Raw genomic sequence first — 25,463 nt, 5'->3', positions numbered from 1 at the left:
TAATGGAAAGCACTTTAAAGCAATTTACTTTTCTCATTTGATTATAAAACATCTGAAAGGAAACTAAAGCTTATCCTTAAAACCCATTAGTGGCTCCAACAGTTTGTACATTTTAAATTTGGGTAGATTGTTTTCACGCATAACTTTTATTTCAAAAAGTACAAGATCCTTTCAAAGAATAATGCTAAGGACAAAAAAATGCATATGTGTTGACATTGGAATTACAGAGTGCTAATTTAATAGCATTTTAATAAATATCTTTGGATACAGACTGCAAAACACATTGCACTTGGCCTTGTAGTATAAAAGAAGTAAGTATCTATTTGTTACGAAAGGACTATGGTGGCATGACCTGTACTAAGAGTTCCTGGAAATATGATTATTCTATCTACCTCTTACAGGGAACAATTGATATTTACTGCCTCTGAGGCTCTGATGAGTGGATGGAGGAAGGGATGAAATGGGGAGCAGGAGCGAGTTATGAGAACAAGATGTATTGCCATGTTTGTGGCAAAGGCTGATTAAGCACACGAGTCTCAGAAGATAGCATATAAATCAGGATATTCTGACATCATAATATAGGAGATGTCTTTTAATGGAACTGATTTCATAGGCTTGGTGAGTCATAAAAAGTCTATTTGAAAAACTGCAATAATAATTAGACATCTGCCAAGTTTGGGGGTTGGCATTGCTGGAGAAGTGCAAACTTTTCAGAACTCTGCTTTTTTGAAGACATCTCTCAGCGAATTACAAAAGTCTTTTACGAAAAATCAAGAGATTCTATGTGAACCCTTTAAACAAAATGGGCATGCTGAGAGAGAAGGGAGAATATGGCACAGTTCCCTAAAATGGCTAAATCATCTTGTAAGTACCTTAAAAGTCCTTGTGACAATCTCTCTCACATTTTACTTTGTGAAAATCAAAGTAGAATTGGAGTATCACAGGAATAGCTTCTAAGAAACTATCAAATGTGGAAAGGAGTGTATTTGCTCAAGTCACACAGTGCAGACATTACACTAAGTGTAGTAAGTTTTGATGAAAACATTTTGATTTGACCCTATCAGCAGAATTGATTTATCCATTGCTTTTTGAAAATAATAATTGATTTTTTGTATACTAACAAAATGAACTCATGAATTCATGTACTAACAAAATGAACTCATGAATGAGAAGCCAGCTCAGGTTCTTTATTTCTTCTTTATTTTTATTTTATTTATTTATTTTTGTTTCTTCTGCTCACTCACAAGCATCACTTTCTTTTAACACCATGCTTTGATTTGTTGCTATGTATGAGCAAAACACATCTGAAGCCAATGACAAATATTCCTTTGTACGAGCTTAAGAAAATTCTGTGAATTTAAAAGTATTATTTTTTCCTAAAACAGTGGAGAAGTAAGTGTCTGAAATAAGTGTGACTCGTTTGCCAGTGAACTCTGCAGCACATTTTGTGTACAATAGATCTACAAGTCTTATGCTGTTTGCCACGCCTTAGGCTAAATGTACACTGGCCATCTAAATTATCTAAATTGCCTTTAAGAATGAGCAAGAAAGAGTACACTTAAAAACCATTCGCAGTAACAACAATTATGGGTTCAAGAGCACAATAGTTTACATCTTTCTCCACATGTAATATTTAAGAGTTTGGAAGCATTATTCTTTCCCAACAGCTTAAAATCAATCTCTCTCTCTCTCTCTCTCTCTCTCTCTCTCTCTCTCTCTCTCTCTCTCTCTCTCTCTCTCATCTATCTATCATCTATCTATCTATCTATCTATCTATCTATCTATCTATCTATCTATCCATCATCTATCAATCATGGATCTATACCCTGTTTGTGTGTGTGTGTGTGTGTGTGTGTGTGTGTGTGTGTGTGTGTGTGTTCATGTAGTTGTGTTTCTTTTAGATATCTTAAGTCATACTTTGGAAGTTGGCCATGGTTTTAAGTAGATATAAAAAGTAGGCTTATTTCCAATAATATACCCCTGAAATATGGATGATTCATCAAAATCAAGACAGCTAAATAAAAGCCTAAATGATGATAACTTTGGGAGCTATTGAATTTGTTGTATGAAATTAGGTTAGCTCTACAGGCTTTTTAGAAATAATTATATTTTTTTACTAAGTCTTAAGTTAGATATACATTTTTTAAAATAAACTATATTTATTCCCATAATGATTCTGGGCAACATTAGCTTGGAAAAATAATCTGTTCTCTAGGAAATTTTAGAATTTTTGGACTGCATTTGTCTTAATGTTATCTTCGTCTTTTTTGTCCAGCTTGTCAGGTTCTATTGGATCATGAAGGGAAAACATCATACAATATCAATGTGCTTATATTTTGTGTCTGAGAGATAATGTTAACCTGACTCTTATTTTTTTTAACCTTTGTAACTTAAGGTCAATAACAGGAATGCTGCATGCTTCTTATAAAGGTTTGGTGAATTCTACTAAAGATAAACTATGTTTAATATTTTTTGAAACTTCCATGATAGATATTCTAGACATTGCTGTAACTTCTGACTTGAACCCAAGAAAATTGTATTGATAAACTTTGCTTCGGGTTAGAAACAGAGTTTTCGAAACAATTGTGGGTCATTGTCCTTTTTCCTACGTTTCAATTATAATCAGGAATGAAATAAACATAGTATAAGCCATTCCTGTATTTGGATAGCCAAGGCAAGCTGATCATGGAAGTGTTTCTGAAGTCCCATGGATATACACTCTGGATTCATCTCTAAAACGACTAAGAAGTCACGCAGCTCCAGGTGTGTTTCCAAGTGTGTGCCTCACACTCCTTTCACTTGCGTCCATATCTGCAGATGCCACGGTGGGGCTCACAGTCATCATGATCTCCCATTGACTCCAGAAGGGACATTTTTCTCCACAATTACGGGAAAATGCTTTCCCTAGCAGTACTGATCTAATGCAGTAAAATAGGGCTCTTTGGTCTAAAAGAAGCTTTATATTCTTTATCTCAGGCTTTTATCCCCCATCCTGAGTGAGTAATGGAATAAAAGACAGAGTTGCCAGCTTCTCCCTCACTGCGTCCGTAATCTCTGCAGTAGAAAAATACACACTTCGGGGAAAAAAAGCTGGGGAGTATTAAGTCTGATTTACTCTTTAGAAGGCTAATGGCATTTGTGTTTCTAGATTTCCAAATGGCTGTAAATATGAGTACTCTTAGGAAATTGGTGGAGTTCATATTAACAAATTTATTCGGAATGCTTTTTGTATTGATACTAGTGAAACTGAAGACCTTCTCTTCATGGAGTAGGTGACATTTACTACTTCATTAGTTTGTCTGTTACTGAGTCTGATTTTCGTGTTTTCATCACGAGAAGAATATTGTGCTCTTGGTTCTGTGTTCAATTCTAAGCTGCTCTAGTATGTTCTGTTTGGGCCTCTGAAACATAACACACACACACACACACACACACACACACACACACACACACACACACACACACACATCATATGTATAATTGTATGTAGACTAATAACTAATGTTAAGCATGTTCTTTTTAATCAGATACAAAGGAACATCTCTCTGTTGAAATTACAGTATTTTGCCAGAATGCAATAACACATAGCATGGGAGGCAGAACTAAATGCATGGATCCATCAGTAATGCCTAGGGGTTAATTATTTGCCATCTAAGAGCAGGCTAATCAGATTCTGATTTGATTTTTCACTCTGGATCTACTATTTGTAGCTAGGTCCACAAAAGGCTGACCTTTCCTCCTGGCAAGTAGAGGAATTGGACTTTCTTATGAAAAGAAGTTTATATGTGTATTTATATGTTTGTTTATTTAATTTGAAATAGGCTTTCAAGTATCTCAGTTCCCCTCAGATTCAGTATGTTGCCAAGTCTGGCTTTGAACTCTCGATCTTCCTCCCTTCACCTCATGGATGGAGTTGTCTTCCTGCTTTTGGTGGCAGAAGTGGCAGAAGAAAGCACACTAGTCTCTTGTGCCTTTGTATCTTCCACCATCTGAGAACACAATAAGGGTAAACTGTCACCAGACACCAAGTTTACCAATGCTGCACCTGGCCTTGGACTTCCCAGATGTTCAAATGTGAGCAATAAATTTTTCTTATTTACAAATTAATAAGTCCTTGGTGTTTTTCTATAGTGGCAAGAATAGATAAGACTATTTTGCAAATGAAGAGGACTTTTTTTTCTTTTAAAGTGTGATGTCTCCTACTTTATAACTTAATATAGAACAATGAGGATATATAATTATTTCCTTTAGAAATACTTGAAACTAAGGTAAATATTTTGTTCAGGTAGTGTGGCTATTGTGAAGACCTATAGTAGAGTAAAGAGAAAATGTGCTTTTTTGGTGGGCCAATATAGTATTAAGAGCTAATCCTTTAAGTAAACTAAGTTAGTCATTGAATTAATAAAAACAATGGTCACGTGTAACAGTTATTCCTGCTGTTGAATTAGAGAATTGAAAGAGTGTATTTGAGATTTTCATTTGAAATCATAAAGTTATTAAGTTACTAGCCTAAGTTTCTCTCCTAAGACTTTGAACATTTTTTTGAACATGAGAAACATTTCAGTTTTAACCCCACTTGCCTATGTTCTCCTTTGGTTCTTATCACTTTTGAGATAAGGTTTAGTAGGTAACTACAGGTGGCCCCGAATTCATAGTTTTTCTGCCTCTCAACCTCCTGAGGGATGGGACGATAAGCATGCCCCATGGTACATACCTTTTTAATTCCCATAATGCTATATGCTGCTATGGAACTATCGTTAGAAGTTCCTATGTTTTTAATTTTGTTTTAAAGATGGCACGTGCAAATGTTGGGTTTTCAAATAATAATCCTCATCTGGGTTCCCCGTTTTATTTCACAAAGATAAATACGGAAAAATTATTGGTTGTACAGAGTTTGGGAGAATTCTAGCCACGGGTGCAAACAAGCTTCCATATAAATTGATCTTACCATATTAATTTAGTAATATTAAGTTCTCATTAAGAAAAATGTGGAAGACAACCAAACATAAAGTGTATATGGATTGAGATAAAAAAAAAACCATAAACTTCTATAACTGCCTGAACAGATAAGAAGTAACTAATATTTTGAAAGAAATGCAGAAGCAACACACTGCTAAATTGTTTGGTTTTCTCATTTCTACCAGACCATCCATTTAATGTTAAGCCTTTAACAACATAAGGCACAACGATCTATATAATAAATTGATCAGGTTTCAATCACTGACTCAATTTCTTTTTTGCCCTTGGGAAACTTCCTTGTAACAAACTTGAGTAAGTTACAAAGGCACAAAAATAAAAAGGAACCTTTTCTTGTTACATGAATCCCAAGTCATTAGCTTTAAACCGCAGAGATTGATTCTAAGGTATTGTATTTGTCAGACAAGCACTCCATGTACATAACCCCATTTTCACCTCTTAATTTGGAACAGGGTCTTAGTATGTTGCTCATACTTGTGAACTCACTCTGTAGTTGAACCAGGACTTTTGAGGTTCTCCTGCTTCAGCCATTTGAATAGCTGAAATTACAGGCCTGTAACATAGCTTGGAATCCATTTTATTATCAGATAATGAACTTACTTGGTTTCTATCATACAGAAAAAACATAGATTTGAAAGCATAACTCATGATATATGGAAAATAGATTTATAATTCAAAGTTATAAAATATGTTACACAATTTATATTTTAAAAAGTCTTCTTCAAAAGTCTTATTTTTCAGAGATTAAAATTAACAATATTTGTAACACAACTTTAATGAACACGCATAGTTTAACCTTTATTTTTCTTGATAATGAGATTTATCATAGTAATTATCAGAAGATAATGAGAAGTGCTATTTTTATAGTTTTTGAGAGAGCAGTTTTATATAGAAAATACTAAGTATAACATACAATTGAATACTATTCAGAATGGAAATCATTTTTGATAATAAATGACTATTGTAATAACTAGTATGACATGACATAAAAAAAGTTTTTCCAAAAAGTTCTGCTAAAAATAATTTCAGCCAAAATCTATGACTCAGAAATAATGAGGAAGTAGGAAAGATGAATAGCTTTACCATTTTGCATTTGAGACAGAGGAATTATACAGTAAACATCAAAGAGAGTGAAGTACTCGTACAGAATGGGAATTTTCCTGATTATACTTCAAAACTCATCCACAAAGTTTTTTCTATCGGAAGGCCAGACACTTGAGTGTTACGTTCTGAACCCATAAAAATGCAGGTGTTTGTTTCTTGCTGTGTATCACAATTTGGATTGGATATAGATGGAAAGCTCACAGTGTAAACCATGATGCTTAGCTGCTCCAGGTCTTCATCATTAAAGTCCGTTTTTTTGTTTTTTGTTTTTTTGTTTTTTTGTCTTTGGAGCTTTTTCCTCTCTCCTGTTTCATATTGACTCTTGTCTGTATGCCTGCACCTCATGTGTAGCCAGAAGCTTTCTTGTCTCCCATCCGGTCCACAGCTGCTCAGACCCAAGTAAACACACAGAGGTTTATATTAATTAAAACTGCTCAGCCCTTAGCTCAGGCCTACCATGGACTAGCTCCTACACACAAACTCAGCCCACTTCTGTTAATCTATATATTGCCATGTGTTCTGTGGCTTTACCTGTGTGCCATTACATGCTGCTCCCTGGACAGCAGGCTGGCATCTCCTGACTCAGCTCTCCTCTTCCCAGAATTCTCCTTGTCTGCTTATCCCGCCTACACTTCCTGCCTGGCCACTGGCCAATCAGTGTTTTATTTATCAACCAATCAGAGCAACACATATTCACAGCCTACCAAACACCCCACAGCACTCATGTGAAACAGTGCTTACAGGCCAGAGCTGTATTCTCTAACAGGATTTGTCCTGTAGAATAATAACTCATTTTCCATATGGATCCATATCCTCTAATAGACTGTGCATCAGTAGGGGATGAGAATAAAAATATTGGCTTGCCAATGTGGACAGACAACAATGTGCTGGCAAGTATTTCACAGTTACTCTTTGAAGTTTGGATCAGTAGTACTTGTTGATTTATCTGATGTAGTCATGCACATCATGGTCAGTTTTATATATTACTTAAGGCAGATCTGAGAAGAAATATGCGATGACCCACAGATAGCATTTGCATTCTCTAGATAAATGTCAATAAAGTCACAGTCGTAAAGAATGGTAAAATGCATTCAAATTTTAAGCAAATGGCAATATATACATGCATAAATATGTGTATGACTGTTTTATTTATTTTGAATTAATAAAACTGTAAATTTGTATATTTTAGTTTTTGTTTTTTTTTTTTAATTTATTTTAATTTATTTTGCAATACAATTCAGTTCTACATATCGGTCACGGATTCCCTTGTTCTCCCCCCTCCCGTCCCCCTCACCTTCCCCCCAACGCCCCCCCCATTCCCATCTCCTCCAGGGCAAAGCCTTCCCCACAGACTGAGGTCAACCTGGTAGACTCAGTCCAGGTAGGTCTAGTCCCCTCCTCCCAGGCCAAGCCAAACAATCCTGCATAGGCCCCAGGTTTCAAACAGCCAACTCATGCAATGAGCACAAGATCTGGTCCCACTGCCTGGATGCCTCCCAAACAGATCAAGCCAATCAACTGTCTCACCCATTCGGAGGGCCTGATCCAGTGTGGACCCCTCAGCCATTGGTTCATAGTTCATGTGTTTCCATTCATTTGGCTATTTGTCCCTGTGCTTTATCCAACCTTGGTCTCAACAATTCTCGCTCATATAAACCCTCCTCATTCTTGTTGATTGGACTCCCAGAGATCCACCCAGGGCCTAGTCATGGATCTCTGCATCCAGATCCCTCAGTAGTTGGATGAGGTTTCTAGCACAACAATTAGGGTGTTTGGCCATCCCATCACCAGAGTAGGTCAGTTCGGGCTGTCTCTCGACCATTGCCAGCAGTCTGTTGTGTGGGTATCTTTGTGGATTTCTGTGGGCCTCTCTAGCACTTTGCTTCTTCCTGTTCTCATGTGGTCTTCATTTACCATGGTCTCCTACTTTGACACAAAACAGCTAAAAAAAAAACTGGAAAATTTGCAACCTACTGTCACAAGTTCTGATAATCTGGCTCAAGTTTGCTCTGGGAAGAGTTTGCAAGTACTGGTCAGGTTAGTCTGTGACCTTAGACCATGGGCAAGAAACTGAGAGTTTGTGCCACAATGGCAACAGAAACTTAGAAAAAAAGGACAGCCCAGGGGAAAATGTAAAGGAAACAGAGAACTGAGAAATCTTGAAAACTTATCTTTTAAAAAAAGCCTTTACTCCTTAAGAAATGGTAAGCTGAATCAAATAAAAAGGAAAAATCTGGAATTGAGAGCAAAGTTGGAAAGTCTCTTTTCAGATGCTGTTAACTTTCTGTATATCTCGGTACAACAATGCAATACCGAAGGTTTTCCTTGTGTTACTCAGGTTTTTGTGATTTTGAAAAGTGCATGAGAGAAAGACACAGAGAAATGCATTATCTGGGCTCATGGTTTCAAGTGGCTTTAGCATATAGTCAACTGGTTTCATTGCCATAGGCTTGAAATGACAAAGCAGAAGAGTATCATGGTATCTCTTCATAGAGGAAAGCTGCCCCTATCACATCATGGAAGGCAGGAAGGAGAGAAAGGGTGTGTGTTGATAGACAAGGTACACTTCAAAGATGCCCTCCCAGTGACCTAACTCTTTCAAGGAGTCCCATCCAGCTAGGACCCCATCAGTGGATCAGTCAACTAATAAAGTTAGAACTTTTCTGATCCAGTCACCTCTTGATATGAGCTCGGAATAGCATTCAATAGATGAGCCTTTGTAAATGACAATTTATGTCAAGCCAACAGTGGTTAATGGAAGGAAGCAAACTAATGGTTTTAACCAGATTGGGAGTGAAGGCTTTTGAGAGTGGCTAGTGTATGTAGACCAGTCTTTTGAAGAATTGTTTCATGTGTATATTTGCATCCTTTAAATTATTTTTTAGCAACTTCATACATGTATAGACTGCATTTTGATCCTATACATCAATAATACCCTCTCTTATATACTACCCCTCCTTCCCATGAAATTCCCTTCTTACTCATAATATATATTTTTTTGAATGTGAGAGAAAGTTGTATTGATTTTTTTAATGAATAAACCAGTGTAAGGAACAAAGTTAAATTTCCTATAATGGTAGAGTTTGCTCTGTTTTGAACTTTATTTTTCTACCAAGATTGAGGACATGAGACATCTCTTCATTCTAATGTGATGTTGTATCATCTGAAAATATTGCAACTGCTGGAACTTGTTGTTTCAAAGGGCAGGACTGATGCCCAGAGACACAGGGAAACCTGGCTTCGTGAGCACTAATTCAATCTCTTCCTCTTTCCCCTTTATTCTTTTAAATATCTATTTCTGCTTCTCAGGTTAAAAAGGGCTTAATTAAATGTACCAGCTGTTAATTTGTAATCTCTTCAGCATCATATTCTAATGCTTAGGAGAGTACTAATTTTTTTAAAGCTGGTTTTGAGATTTAAGAGGACTTCAAAAGAACTCTGAGTTATGAAGCCCTTTATTGGCTCACAGTTCAAAAACAAAAACAATAAAAAAATGTGATTTCTTTTAAGACCATGTCGTAGAAGAGCCTTGGGGGCCTGCTGCACTGTTAGGTCATCTGCCTTCTTTCAGAGAGATGTTCCACATCTTCCATGACAGAGCAAATGAGTGAAAATAAGTGACAGCATGCAGGTTGTCAGTGTGCAGGTCAAGTCGGCTCGTTGGCGTAAATTTCAATACTTTGAAGTCTACATCTCTTGCTGATCTCTCTGGAAATCTAATGTTCTGCAATAAATCCTTTCCATCATACAAATTTACTTTCAAGCAGAACGTGGCATGGTTGTAGAGAATAGAAATGTCCATCATAGATGTCACAATGCATTTTGTAGGGTTGTGACAGATTGCCTAAAGCTGGGGGATTTATAAAGAACTGACATTTATTCTTTGGGTTTTGAAGGCTGAGTTTAAGATCAACTATTGAGTGCCCATCCAGGGAGGGTTTTCTTGCTGCTTCGTTTCCCGAAAATGAGAGGAAACAGAAGGCAAGAATGAACAAGGGAGGGAGCTCACAGGCCTCAAATCATTTACCACTGACATTTATCTATTCATTTGGGTGCTACCCTCATGGCCTAAACACATTCAATTAGGCCCACTTCTTGACTCTGCTTTACGGAGCTGAAATTTCTGACACGTGATTTCTAGGGAACATACTTAACATTCATTATAGCATATAGCAAAGGACATCAATTTGACTTCCTTCTATTTATGAGCATAACTTTCTGCTGGATACTAAGCAAGTGAGGGACAATCTATTTGATTAGGGGAGGTTACTGGGGCTATGGAACAAGGAAGAGTTATACAACTAGAATTATACTAGTGTTATGTTAGGAATACCACTAGTTAGTTAGCAATTAACAGTGAGAAGTTAACGCCTGAGCTATTTGTAGAGACCCAGAGTCCACTTTTCTCCTTAAGACTGTGGTTTGCAGCTAATATTGCTGTGGAATTGTTCTCACTGTGGCATACATTTCTGATGAGGGCGGCAAAACGGAAGGGTTGTCAGTTACGTACTGACTTTATTTGAAAGAGTGAAGTACAAGAGTTTGTAGATTGTCCTCTTAAAAGTCCTCATTGGATGTCTTTGAGTACCTTACCCAAGGACTTTTAGACAGGGTAGGGAATATGGCATGCAGCCTCCAAGGCAGGCTTCAATGTTATCCTTCTCTTGACCCTCATATTCACGTATAATCTTCCATTTACTATAGACTGGTCCTGTTAACTTGCTTTTGCTGTGTAGGGTATGGCAAAAATGATGCAATGTCATATTGGAGACTAGTCACTCTGTGCCCTCCACCCTGCTTAGTTTATTTGCTATAATAGCTGCCAGATACCTTGGTACTAATTGCTCTTTGGAGACCCATTGTAAGAAACAGAGTGGCCTCCAAAGAACAGCATCAAATAATCAAAAAAAAAAAATAGATTCTTACCAAGAATGACATAACTAAGCTTGGCAGATCCACCCCTAGGCAAGACTTGAGATGACTGTATCCTCAGCTGGCATTCTAATTACAGTCCATAGGTGAACCAAAAGAACCTGCTACATCCAGATATCTTACCCATGGAAAACAAGAGATGCTCATTCTTAAGTCACTAAATTATGATGTAGTTGGTTATACAGAAACAGTTAACTAATATAGAGCCAATCCATTCTTATTTTTCTGAATGCCACTCTTTTACAAATACATATCCTATAATTATATGTTGGCCAAAATTAACTTCATAAGAATGACGCTATCCACCAGGGGCCAGGTGCAAAAGGGCTGAAATTTCAAAGTGTAACTGAGAAAAGCTTAATAATAAATGAGGACTCTCTTACTTAGGGAGGGACTGAAAAGGATGTAAGAATCAACCAAGTATGGTGAAACCCACAGAAACTAGCCATAACAGAAACTGCCAACAACCTGGTTTGCAGGATTCAGAGGATGTTACTCGTGCCAAGAGGAAGAGATGCTGAGAGAAGCAGTTCACGTTTCCACTGGGATCGTCAGGCTTAGCTGCCAGAGTAGCTCATGGGAAATTAGAGAAGGATATCAATGTAGTGACTTCTCTCCTCCTCCCTCTCCATGTGTGTATTTGGGTGCACATACCTGTGTGTGTCCATGTGGTGATCATAGTTTTATATTGAGATGTTTTCTGTTGCATTCTACCTTAATTTTTGAGATAGGGACCTATTAGTATACCTGAATGTTGGAATTCACCTAGACTGTCTGGCCAACAAAACCTTAGTATCCACTTCTCGCTTTTGCCAAACTATAGGATTATATACCCAAGGCAATGCCTGGCTCATGCACAGTTGTTGGAAATCTGAACTTAAGGTCTCATTCTTGCTGAGCTAGCACTTTGTGCACATAGCAATGTCCCGATTCTCTCATGCTATCTTCAGACATTCTTTCTCCACATTTATTATCCAAAGCCCAATTTAGCAACCCAAAGGCAAGAAGCCTGAGGTTTGTGGAGTTTTGTGGAAGATTATGCGGAAGAGGATGGTTATGAATCACCAGAGATGTGAAAAGATACTAAGCAACATGGGATATTCAAAGATGGAGATCGAGTACAGCCAGAAAATAAGGTGAGGTGTGGGTGCAACACATTTGGGGAAATTGGGTACTAATTTTTAGCAAAAATATAAAGCTTCCTTATCCTAGACACAGGCTATGCTCCTATTTCCACCATCTGTTCTCTATTACAGATTTCTGGCCAACACAAACTAAGTAAGGGCAGACTGCTTCTCTATCCAGCTCACGGTAGCCTTGGGTGAACTTGACTTTATGCACTTTGGAAGACTTCCTTGGAAGAATGATGTTGGATATGGTAGCGATGCTCCTACACGCCTAGTGTCCCTGAATGACTGTGTGGAGAAAAGACGACTATACACTAAAACAACTTCTAAAAGAAGATGGAATGGTAATTTTCAAGATTCATGCATGTGAAGCTGCTTTGCTCTTGCAATGTAGTCAATGTTAACTATTTCAAGGGTAAGGGATTAGGTATAGTAATACATTTTCTGCCAAATTGCAGACATTACTGACCATTGCGCCTTAAATACATTTGACTTTACATCTAACTTTACCAGTGTTAGCTAAAATGGATTAAGATTCTGAGAATGTAGTAGAAACTTTCCATTCTAAAAAATCAACATTCTCCAGGAGGGGACAATTTTCCAAAATGGATAAAATATCCTCCATCTCCCATGTCTTTCTTAGAATTTTCCTTTACCTCTTCTCCCACTGATAAGTAGTGCATGTGACGTCCCTTCTTAAACCTGGAATGCTTATCACTAACTACAATAAAGTGATGTGGTGAGGCCTCAAGGCTGTATATTAATGGATGCAATTTCAACTTCATTGGCACCTTGCAGTCCTGCTGCAATAGCAAGCTGTGAGGAGCTGGTCCACAGAGGCTGTTCCAATGAGCGGCCCTTAGGAACACCAATAAGACAAAGCCCATGGCTGGCAAGGTGCCTTAGTTAATAAAAGGTGCTTGTCATGTAATCCTGGCAACCTGTGTTTAATCCCAGGATCCTATGTAAAGGTGAAAGGAGAGAACTGCCTCTACAAGGTTGTCACTGACTCCCCCACCCCCCACACACTCTCTTTGTGGCTTGCATATACATAGAGACTAAAAAATGGAATCTTTTTTTTTTTTCCTTAAGAAAAATCTCAGGTCCTAGAAGGCAGAGCTAGGAGCTCAGAGGGCAGAGCTAACACTAACAGTAACAACAACAACAGCAACAAGAACAGTAACAGCAGCAGCAGCAGCAGCAACAACATGTCCAGGCAGTAGGACTGGATTTAATTTCTCTCAAGAAACATGCTGGTTTTATCATGGCTGTCATATATATCATAGCTATGTTTCCTATGTGTTTCCTCACCTCATTCCAATGGTAGTGTTCACAGCAAGAATCCTATGGGCATCCCACATTGGTATGGTTGTGTATGGGGAAGGTGATTTCTGTCCACAAGCTTTCAGACCGAGTACCAACAGCACTGATGAAATGCGTGGAAGCCATGCTACTTAGAGAGTTTTAGCTGCACCTGGACCTGATTTCAACAAAAAGAGGTTTAGCTCGAGGCAGATAATTCAATTGGATTAAACTTGAGAATTTTACATGTGAATAATGAACGGATTATTGGCAACAGAGTGGAGGCAGCAGAACATTACATTTCTCAAAATATCTCCACATGTATCTTTTTGTCCCATGCTTTTTCCCTAAGGTGTCTTCCACACACTTTCCACTGACAGGAACAGGGACCTGATATCTCTCCTTGCACTTGGATACACCTGCTAATACCGTGTCTTCTCAAACGAATTATAAAAGGCAAGAAAGATTCTGTCTTCTCTTGGGGTTGTTGTATTTGATTGCTAAGCTAAGGTGTCTTACCCAAGGTCTGTACCTACTACCTGCATTTCATAGCTGCTTTTTTGGCTCAAAAATATTTTGGTACTTCTAGTGTTTGGATTTCCTTTAAAAAGAAATACCAGACTATGCAGAGAAAAACAATTTTTTTGAAAAAGATTAAACTAAAACAATATGCTGTTACACTGTTGGCTTTGGGCTGCCTACTTTGAATACCTACCCTGCAAAATCAGTGAACACATTAGGCTGGTTATTTGCATTGCTAAGCTTATGAAGTTTGTGTTGTATCTATTATAAGATGAACATGCTGTTTTCATTCATAATCTATTCTATAATAGCTTAACTTTTGAATTATTTCAAGTTGGGGACCTTAGAAATGTCAGTGACTTCATAATTCTTTGGTAAATTATTTAAAGTCAGTCTCTGATTCTGGATTATTAGATGGTTTGCTATTGAAATCATCATCATAAGTAGATGCTTTACTCGTATTGCTACATTGATCACCCATTTTTGGGTGACTGCCTATTTAGTGTATTTTTTTTCATATTGTTGGGGGTGCTGTCCTTGAGCTGGTAGTCCTGGGCAGACTTAGCAACACAGAGGAGAAACTTAGTAAGTAGCATTCTTCTGTGATCTGTGCTTCAGATCCTGCATCCAGGTTCCTGCCTTGCTTGAGTTTGTTCCCTGGCTTCCTTTCATGAAAGAATATAAGCTATAAGGTGAAATAAAGCCTTTTCTCCACAAGTTTCTTGTGGTCATTGTGTCTATCACAGTCATGAAAATTAAACTAAGACATGATAGACTACTACACATGTTTGCCTTGAATTCATAAAGCATTTAGTATACAAAAACACTACTTATATGCTTATTAAATTGTTATATCAATTATATCCATATATAACAGATATACTATATTTAGAGTGGATTGGAGGGAGCAGAGAGAGGAAGGGGTACAGAGAGAGAGAGAGAGAGAGAGAGAGAGAGAGAGAGAGAGAGAGGGAAGAGAGAAGAGAAAATAAAGAAATTCTACTAAGGACTGAAGGATACATCATGAATATTAGTGAAAAAAAATCATATAGAGCAACCAGAGACTTGCATAGAGTTTTTAGCTCTTGCTTGCTAGAGACATGCAATCAAAACTCTAAACTAAAGTAGCGTTTGTAAGGTCATAAAACAGAATTGGTTAAATGGTTAAATAAAGTACACTAGTAAACATTTCTAAAAAGTATCCTGTGGCAAGATACCAAAAGAAGGTACCGAACTGACTTTAAATACTTACAATTTTATGCTTAATGTATTGAGAAATAGTATGTTAAAGCTACCTGTCTTATTTGCTAAGCTTGGAAATTAGTGAATTATTTGTGTCTGAAGATTTTCAAGGGCATAAAAGAATTGTGGTTGTTTGAAAGAAAATGGCCTCCCAGAGGGAGTGGCAGTATTAGGAGGTGTGGCTTTGTTGGAGTGGATGAGGACTTGTTGGAGGAAGTGTGTCACTGCGGGGGCAGGCTTTGAAGTTTCATATATGCTCAAGCCACACCCCGTGTCACAGTTTACTTCTTGTTGCCTATAAGATGTAGAACTCTCAGCTCCTTTTACAGCACCATGTCCTCTTACCTGCTACCATGTTCCACCAAGATGATAATGGACCAAACCTCTGAAACTTTAAGCCATCAAATTAAATGTTTCCTTTATAAGAGTTGCCATGGTCATGGTAACTCTTCACACCAATAGAAATCCTATGTATGATAGAAGCTGATACCAGGACTGGGGTATTGCTGTGATAGGCCTGACCATGTTTTTGTTTGGAGGAATTCAGACTTTGATACTTTGGGTTAGGAAAGTAGTGGAATGTTTCAAACACTGCTTAGTGGGCCATACTAGTAAGAGCATGGAAGGCAATGGTGTTGAGAATGATTTGAATTGTGGTGGCCTTGCTCAAGAAGTTTCAGCAGAGAAAATACTAATATGTGTCCTAGAGACTGTTCTTGTGATATTTGGTGAAGAATATGGCTGCCTTTCGCCCTTGTCTGAAGAATCTGCTTGAGGCTAAAGTGAAGAGATTTGGATTAATTCCATTGGCAGAGGAAATCTCAAAACAGCCTAGTATAGGCTGTCATGTGGTTATTAGTGGTAATTATAATTAAGATTTATAATGAAAAGGAGCAAGTTGAGCAGGGTAAATTACAAAATGTAAAATTTGAGGAGAAAAGCAGTAGCAGGAAGTGGGATGGAGCTAAGTTCTGTGCTGTTCAAGGAGATAAACACATTAAGAAATGGAATAAAGGGGGTGGTGACCTCAGGGCAAGATCCCACCCAGCTAAGTTTCCAACTGGTGGAAAGGTATTAAAGAAAAGCTTAGAACTGGACTGTGGTTGTGCACGCCTTTAATCCTAGCACTCAAGAGGCAGAGATCTCTGAGTTTGAGGCCAGCCAGCCTGGTTAGCAGAGCAAGTTCCAGAACAGCAAAGCTTAGACAATGAAGGAAACCATCAAAAACAGAAAGCTGGTGAAGATTTAAATGAACAAGGGAGTCATGTTCCAGTCCCAGCAAGCAGCATAACTTGGCAACTTCAGCCACATGATGCTGGCTTTGGAGTCAAGGATAGAAAAAAGGATTTATAGAATCTCCCTCTGCAACCAAGAAATGCCGCTGAGGCCAGGCATATGTCATGGGTGTTTCTACGGAGGCCTAGAGAGAAAATTGTGTGAAGCTGTGAAGGAGAAGTCTGGATTGCCTTGGAGACCCCAAGATGTTAGAGATGTCAGAGCTGTGGGATACCTGCCAAGGAGAGATGCTCACAGGGAGTGGAACCAGCCCAAGGGAAAAAAGTGTGTTGCAGTGAACAACACTGAAAGGAGCTGGAGATCTGAAGAGCATTTCAACATCAGACATGGAGATGCAGAATTTGGAGTTTGCCCAGCTGGTTTTTGGTCTTGATTTGGTCTGGTATTTCCTTGCTATATTCCCTGCCTTACATCTTGGAATAGTAACACATATCCTGGGCCATTATATGTAGGAAGTATGTTATCTGTTTTTTTATTTTAATTTTATAGGGGATTACAGTTAAGAGATTGTATGAATTTCAGAAGAGACTATGGGGACATTTAAAGGTGGACAGAATGTATTTTTGCATTATGATATGGCTACAAGCCTGTGGAGGCCAGGGAGTAGAATGTACTGGTTTGAAAGAAAATGACCCCCAAAGGGAGTGGCACTATCAGGAGGTGTGGCTTTGTTGGAGTGGGTCTTTTTGAAGGAAGTGTATCACTATGGAGGTGGGCTTTGAGGTGGCCTCATATATGCTCAAGCCACAACTAGTGTCTCAGTGTACTTTCAGTTGCCTGCATGATATAGAACTCTCAGCTCCTTCTTCAGCACCATGTCTGCCTGCACACTGCTATGGCACCATGACAATAATGGACTAAACCTCTGAAACTGTAAGCCACCCCATTAAATGTACTCCTGTATAAGAGTTGCCATGGTCATGGTGTCTCTTGACAACAATAGAAAACCTAACTAAGGTAAGAATACTATAGAGAAGTGAAGATATTAGGTAGAAGATAATATATTAATGATCCTTGTGTTGACTTTACAAATGTGCAACATTCTACTCAAAAGAATGAGAATGACTCTCAACAAGTGATCATTTATACAAACAATACCATATCTGTCCTAAGAACTCTCAATAAGCTTTTCTTTGTGTGAAACAACGCAGTAATCAACCCAACCTAACAAAGCTGATGGAGGACAAGAGTTACTTAGATCCTACATGAATAGATTTTTTTCCTCTTTTCTCAGATGTAAATTTTTTCATATCTCCCAGAAATGCAACAATTGACAAATTCTACTTTAATAATTGCTAAACCTAATTGTTTTAGAAGATAACAAATACCACAACATAATGATGCTAACATTTCATAAAGAGAGATTTTTTTACTATTATATCAATGTTTTCCTGTATCTCCAGCAATAACTTTATGGTTTACTTTGTTTTATTCTATGAACCTTCTCATACTACAGTAGGGGTGTCCCCCTTGATGAGGACATTTACTTGGCAATTACTTGTTTTGTTGTGATCTCTGTGCTCTTCAAAGAAATGATGCTATATGGGGGCAAAGTCAAGCCAGATATTTTCTCATGGAAAAAGGTGAGGTTGCTGTATCAAAACCTGTGGTTAAATGTGAATTGTTAATTGTTCTCTGGAGCATTGCATAGATTGTACTGTGTTCAAAGGAATGGCAGATAAACAGAAATGCAAACCTCAGCTGTGTCCATCACTCTGTTTGTGTTTTCCTCCCATTCCACATTCTAATCAACAAGCCATGTCTGAGCATAATAAGATAGGGTTCATTTTGTCTCCTTCTCTAGTGGGAGATTCTCTTTGAGTCAAAGCTAATTTAACTCACAGTATTTAGATGTTCTGTTGCAGTTGTAAAGGAGGGATCTGTTTGCAAGAATGCTGAAAAAAAAAAAAAACCTCCAAGGGAAGTATCTCATACTAAAGCAAGATAGATGCAAAGTGTATCATCTTGCTGAGGGACACAGAAAAGAACCAGTACTGAGCAAAATGGTCGAAATGACTCACAAAATACCAGGAACTCATCTCCAACTGGCTTGAGAAAATGAGGATGTTTCCTAGAAGGCCTGAAAAGTCAAACACCAGAAGGTCCAAATACCTGGTTTTAGGTCAGGATTGAGTTAAAAAATCAAAAATATCATTAGGGGTGTGTGTGTGTGTGTGTGTGTGTGTGTGTGTGTGTGTGTGTGTGTGTGTGTGTGTATGTGAGTGTGCACACGCACATGTGTGCAGGCTTGTATGGATGGGTAAGTATGGAAGCCAGAGGTTGATGTAGAGCATCTTCCTCTGTTATTCTTTCCTTGTTTTTTTGAGACAAGGTCTCTCTGAAATCTCAGAGTTTGTCAATTGACTAGGCTCACTAGCCAGAAGGCTCTGGGGGATTCTGCCTGTGTCTGCTTCCACAAGGTTAGTGTTATAGACATGCACCACCACACCTGGCTCAATCTCAGGTCCTCAGGCTTTTGAGGCAAGCACTTAACCCACTGAGCCATTTCCCTAGTTCCCTATTAGCATATATTTTATTTCAGTTTCGAAGTTCTAAGTGTTGAGGGCTTAATTCTGATAATGTCATACACGCCTTGTTGCTGATAAAAGGAAAACTTCCTGAAACACAATTTAGATTATATTCTTTACATTCTAGTCTCATCTTGATAGAATGTTTGCCCTCATAAATCAACTAGAATAGCCTCCAAGTTTGCTGTGCCTGCCCTGTTGCTGGACTGTGGCCATACTTCTTATTCTTGACCCTTTACTACCATCTTCACAGCTGATAAAATGCCAGCTTCTCAAAATATTATCTTCCTCCTTGTTTCCATGGAGCCTCATCCTCTTCTTTAACATCCTACTTGTTTCTTCTTGGCCCGTTTTCTACCTCTTCTGCTTTTGTGGTACCCATAGTGCTGATGTGAATCAAGTGCAATCCCTGAGTCTTGTGGTCTCCTCCATCTCTTACGTATGGAGGTGAGAGATGTCATGCCTAAGATTGTATTATAGGACAACTGATATCTATATGGGGTGTATTATTGTTTATAGTTTCTCATTCTGAGGGAAGCTTAGTGCCTTTTAAAAAATTGTGTGGCAAGGAGCTAAGGGTGCATTTAGTCTGATAACCTATGAGTAACCTAATCTCACCAAAAACTACTTGGCTGATCTTGAAGACTGAGTCTTCTCTAGAGGAGGCTCCAAATGAGACCACAGCCTTGGTCAGCACTTGGATTACAAACTTAGAGAAGATTTTGAATTAGAGTCACCCAGATGCTCGGTCATCAGGCCTGACGAGGAATTAGTGTCCTTATTTAGCTTACCTTATCTAAAGGAAGTTGACCATGCACAATAGATTAGCAATAAATAACTAATGTGTGTAGGTATTACATACTTGGATATAACTAACAAGTGCTAGAAAATGTTGGAAAAAATTTTATGTACATTGAAATTGTGCAGACATTTTGTGTCATTATTTATTAAATAATACAGTAGCAGCTCTTTTGTTGACATATTTATTTGGGAAAATAGGTGATCTAAGTTGATGTAAAGCACAAGGTAATATATGTGGGGAAATCCCAAGCCCTTTTAAGAAAGGGAATCAATCCATGGATTCTGATACCAACAAGAGGTCCTAGGTCCTGATGGATATCTCATGGACACCAGCAAATGATTGTGCAGTGACCTTACATACTAATTACCAAATAACAAATTTAAAGTCCTGTCTCAGTTGTCACTTTCTCTCACACTCTAATTACTGCTTGATTTGTTTTATTTTTGTATTAAAAGTTATCATGTCTAAAATATAATTTTAGTGTTTTTTTTTCCAGTCAGTGACATGGCTACTCACTAACCTGTAAATAAAAATGCTACTCTTTATGTCCCTGACTCATTCAAATTAAGAGGAAGGTTTTTTCAATTCTACTTTTAAGTCATTTTAAGATTGAATTTTCCCTTCCATCCCTTTACCCCGCACCCCACCCCCATCCCTGATGGATAAACTCATGTGATAAGGCTGGTTGGTATCAGCTTATGCATATTGACTTTTAAATTTCTGAAATTTTGTAAAGTGTTAGCTAAGAATTTGGTCACTGAACCTATGGAAGCCATGCGGAGAAGTTTCATATTGTCAAATGAGCAAATGTACAAATCTTTTCTTTCCTCGCCCTAGTAAATTGTTAGGTCTCTACCAAAATACCACTGACTCCAGTAGATTCCCCAACTGGCTTTTCCTGCATCTGTTTTTGAATTGTGTCCCCAGCTTACTTTGCTTCAATCACAATAGTCATGGTAATGATTCTGAAAAAAAAAAAAGTCAGCTTATGTGATCTCACTGCTCTAAACAATTCATTGTCTTCCCATTATCCTTTTGTGGTGGTGTTGCTCAGCCTGCCCTGTGGTTCCTAGCTCATCCCTCTGTGTCCTTAGGCATTCCAGCTTTTCTTCCTTTCATCCATACTTCATGCCCATGTTTTTGTTTCAAATGCCTGCCTGATGATCACAGGACCAGAGCCAGGCATAGAAGCAACAGTCAAACAAACTGCTCCACCAGCTCCCACAATTGCATTAAGGTCCCCTTTCCTAGGTCACATCTAGTGGTTCTGTGAACCCTCGCTGATGCAGCATAGAACGCAAGCCAAAATTCTGGCTGGCTTACAGACTGTATGCTTCAGCTGCCTGTGCGTTCACTTGTGTGACCTGGGGTAGACCCGCTTTCCCTGGTCCTACACTAGTCCCACAATGGCCTCTGTTACTCAAGGACAGGAACTGTTCTGAGGATTTCAGAGCTTTCCTGTAGTTGCTCTGTCTGCCTGATGCGATTCTGCTCCTTTGCCTTGAGTCTCAATCAAAATGTCCTCTTCCAAGGGAGTGTTTACCAGATGGCCCAATTGTCCATCGGAACTACAGCCTATTGCAGTGTCTTTTTGCAAAATCCAGCTCACACTAGACTAGTTTTCTTTTTCTTTAATTTATTTGATTATTATCTCTTCTCTGTAATATCTATACACCTTTGAGACACAGACCTTTCAGGCAGGGCCAAGAGTAGATGCTTAGTATATATTTACTCAGTGTACATTAATAACTTCCATAATGTTGTTTTATACTGTATACAAGACTCAGTAGAGGTAATTTTTATAATCATCTCCTCTTGAGAGAGCATGAGGGTTTTTTTAGCAAAAAGGGCTTGAAAACATGGGTCAAAGGGAGTTGGAGAGGGAACTATGTGAGAAAAATTAAAAGAAAAGGCAAAATCCTGTTCGACTGAGCACACTATCTGAGATTCCATCCAATGTCTTCTTATACATGGGTAAGTGAGAGGACTGAGCAAATGCCATAACAAGCTGCTTAGTCTTCTGTAAGATTGATCAGGCCTCAATTTCAGTTTCCTGAGACTGAACAAGCAGTTTCTGAGGAAGCCACAAAGGACAATCAATCTCTAATGCCCCTGACAGCAGGGATGAGGGAGATAGTATGTATACCAAGCCTGGGCCGCTGAGCCAGCCCCGATAGTCAACACTTACTAGGCTAGCCAGCTCATGGTAATAACTAAATATGGACAGAGCCTGGGTCTTGTCTGGGCTTGTCCAAAAGTGGAAAAGATGTAGCCTTAACCAGCCCTTGCCAACCCTAACCAATTAGAACTTATTAATATGATTGCCACTCGCATAAACCAATCATATCTGAGATGACCGAATTGTCCCTTTCCCCTTAGCTGTGTTTAAAACGAGCCTGAGAGCTTCTCTCAGGGTTCATCGCCATTTTGCCTTTGTGTAGGATAAACTGCCCCAGCATACTGGTATAATACACTCTTTTGCTGATTGCTTATGTGGATGGTGGTCTTTTATGGGACTTCTCCAGGACCCTAACAGTAAGCTGTAAGAATTGATTGAAGATAAGTTTTTCCCTTAGAGTGGGCTCAGTTTTGCAACTGCGTTAATTTAGAAGCCATAAAACAAACAAACAAACAAAAAACAAACAAACAAAAAAACCCAACCCAGTTTGGAGATATTAGAATCCAGTGTCAGAGGGAATCCCAGGGGTCTGATACTCCGTGGTAATTACATATGGCAGAGTGCTGGAGATAATTTTCGTCAACTCTCTTGTGGCAGACACTTAAGTTAACATTTTCATGTCAGAAGTCAAGAAGGGACATTAGCTTAATCAAGTCTTGATTTTGCACCCAAATTTGGATTCCTGCTTTCTCTGTAACTATGCGACCTTAATTAGTACTTTCTCTGCATTCTTCGTGTTTAGGTTAGACATCAGAACTATTAATATTACCCAAACTTTGTAAATTTATTACAATGATTCAGTAAGTTAAGATAGTGTCTAACACATAATCATCAACTACAGTGCTAGTAATTATTTAGATCTGGTTTAACATATGCCTTTTTTTTTCTCCAATCAGAAAACATATATCTTGAAATTAGACATTCATGATAAACCTTTTTGCTTCATCCTAGTTTTTATAAATTCAAGCAAACTGTTTATTAAATCATGGTTTTCGGGTCTATTACATCAGCATTGACACAGTTTTGTTTCTGTTTTATTAATAAACCTTTATTTCTATCTTTGGAAAATGTTTATTTTAATTATTTTTATGATTTTTCCAAAAGCAAGTTTACTTTTCTTTTACATGGATTCTATATTTCCATTATTTATGCCCCTCCTCCCCTCACCTTCGTGAGTATAGCTTCTCTGACACTTCTAGGAGACAAAATCTTACTACAAACTTCCTGTTCTTTGACTTTCTTTTTCTTTTTCTTTCTTTCTTTTTTTTTTTTTTTTTGATTTTTCAAGACATAGTTTCTCTGTGTAGATTTGCACCTTTCCTGGAACTCACTCTGTAGTCCAGGCTGGCCTCGAACTCACAGAGATGCGCCTACCTCTGCCTCCCGAGTGCTGGGATTAAAGGCGTGCACCACTACCGCTCTGGCTTCCTTTGACTTTTATATTCTTTCTGTCTCCTCTTTTGAAATGATTCTGATATTTCTCTAACAGCTCCACCACAATATTGAACATGATAAATTACAGATGTTATACGTCTAGTTTTTTTTACCAGAATTTAAAACATCGAAAAGCACAGTGACAATTAATTGTTTCTGTCAAATTATAACTTATTTTAACAAGTATGTTAACTGTATAATTAAACAAAGAATATTAAATATTTAATGCATGAAAATCATTGTTGACTCATTTTAAGGAATGTTTGGAATGTAAACCCCTTTATTATGGTGTACCCCATGATGAATTCTGTTTGTTAAAGAAGTATTTTCCAGTTTTATTTTTTTTTCCTTTGCTAACTGTAAATCGTGTTATTTTAATCCAATTCGCTGGGCCTTGGTCTTCACTAGAAAAAGATGGTCACTATATTTGTAAGTAGGATAGTTTGAAAGTCAAATACAAAAGGAGAAAGATTTTATTCTTTCAAATCTTTTTACTAAACCTCTTTTCCTTGCTCAGGAGACAGCCTACCAAGCCTGCCTGCCTTTTCCCAATGCCATTCATGTATAATGAGTACCCGATGCTCTCTGCTCACTCCTTTCAGATAGGAGCACTGGAAAGCCAGTGATGAATTAAGGTCTTCAGGTCTGATCCTTTAAGACGATTACTAGGAAGCTCTAGGAAAGGCCTTCACTGAGAGCTACTTCATGCTACAAAATGGAGATTCTATTATCTACTGGAATGCGTGCTTGTTAACCTAGTTCAAATTCCAGAATCTTAAAACTTTAAGCACAAAAAATCCTGGAGAACACGGAGCTTAAAATAATTCTATAAACCTTAGAAGAGAGGAAAGTGCTATTCAGAGGATAAGCCATTCTCATTTACCATTCAAAACTGGTAAAAGAATCAGGAAAAAACAGAAAACAAATAGAACTATTGATTGTGCATTTTTAAAGAAAAGGCATTTTTCTCTTTCCAACGCCAAATCTGAATAGAATGAACAATGTAGAAAATTCAGTGGAAGTGACAGGGAAACTGGGGAGCCAGAGCTAGCACACAGACTTGTCTCTGGTAATCCTGAGTAAACCTGATCTGGGGGAAGCTTTGTTGAGAACACTGGAGTCCAGCATATTTGAAAGAAACATTCCTTTTTATTTTCCTTTCTTTTTTTAAAAAATAAATTTTTATTAAGATATTTTCTATTCATTTTACATATCAACCACAGATTCCCCTGTCCTCCCTCCTCCCGCCCCCAGCCTTCCCCCCCAACCCACCCCATTCCCACCTCCTCCAAGGCAAGGTCTCCTATGGGGAGTCTGCAGAGCCTGGTACATTCAGTTGAGGCAGGTCCAAGCCCCTCCTCCCTGCACCAAGGCTGTGAAAAGTGTCTCACCATAGGCACTAGGTTCCAAAAAGGCAGCTCATGCACTGAGCTGGGTACTGATCCCACTGCCTGGGGGCCCCCTATACAGTTCAAACTAAACAACTGTCTCACTTATCCAGAGGGCCTAGTCCAGTACCATGGGGGCTCCTCAGCTGTGGGTTCACACTTCATGCGTTTCCACTAAAAGAAACATTCCAGAGTCTCTTTTCATGACCCCTGCTATACCTTGGAGGAGTGTAGAAATGTCTGAGAGATGCATGTTTATGAAAAAGAGCCAGTGATGTGCTTGTTTCTGAAACTGACAGCTGTCACAACTACAGTCCACATTTTAATTGGGTCAGACAATCCAACTCAAAGGGTGAGAAGAACAACTCAGTAGGGCGGAAACCCTCCTAGTTTAAATATAGAAATATAATCTACATAAACAGATGATGATGAGACTCTTATACAAATAGAATTCTTACACGGCTTTGTAGAAACTTGTCTATGAAGTCAAATCACAATCACTATAGGAAACAAGCTTTCATAATATTGGATTTTGCATAAATACCTAAAAGCTTTTAAATATTTTATGGACTTCACTCTCATTTCCAGTGTGTGAAAAAGTCTCATATGTGTTTCCCTAACCATTCAAAG

At 38.3% G+C, this 25,463-nt stretch overlaps 1 long non-coding RNA gene across 1 annotated transcript in view; it reads left to right on the top strand.

Moving 5' to 3' along the window:
- LOC128120005 (uncharacterized) overlaps positions 1–18,202 on the top strand; it is a 39,479-nt gene extending 21,277 nt beyond the window's left edge. Inside the window, exons 2-3 of the long non-coding RNA XR_008221749.1 lie at positions 11,994–12,149; positions 12,270–18,202. This is a non-coding gene — a long non-coding RNA (uncharacterized LOC128120005). The remainder of the gene's footprint in view (positions 1–11,993; positions 12,150–12,269) is intronic.
- The last annotated feature ends 7,261 nt before the right edge of the window (positions 18,203–25,463 follow it).

The sequence above is a fragment of the Peromyscus californicus genome, unplaced genomic scaffold (genome assembly GCF_007827085.1).
Source record: "Peromyscus californicus insignis strain IS unplaced genomic scaffold, ASM782708v3 Scaffold_24__1_contigs__length_46423439, whole genome shotgun sequence".
Lineage (NCBI taxonomy): Eukaryota > Metazoa > Chordata > Mammalia > Rodentia > Cricetidae > Peromyscus > Peromyscus californicus.
This window is presented reverse-complemented; position numbering and strand designations above follow the sequence as displayed.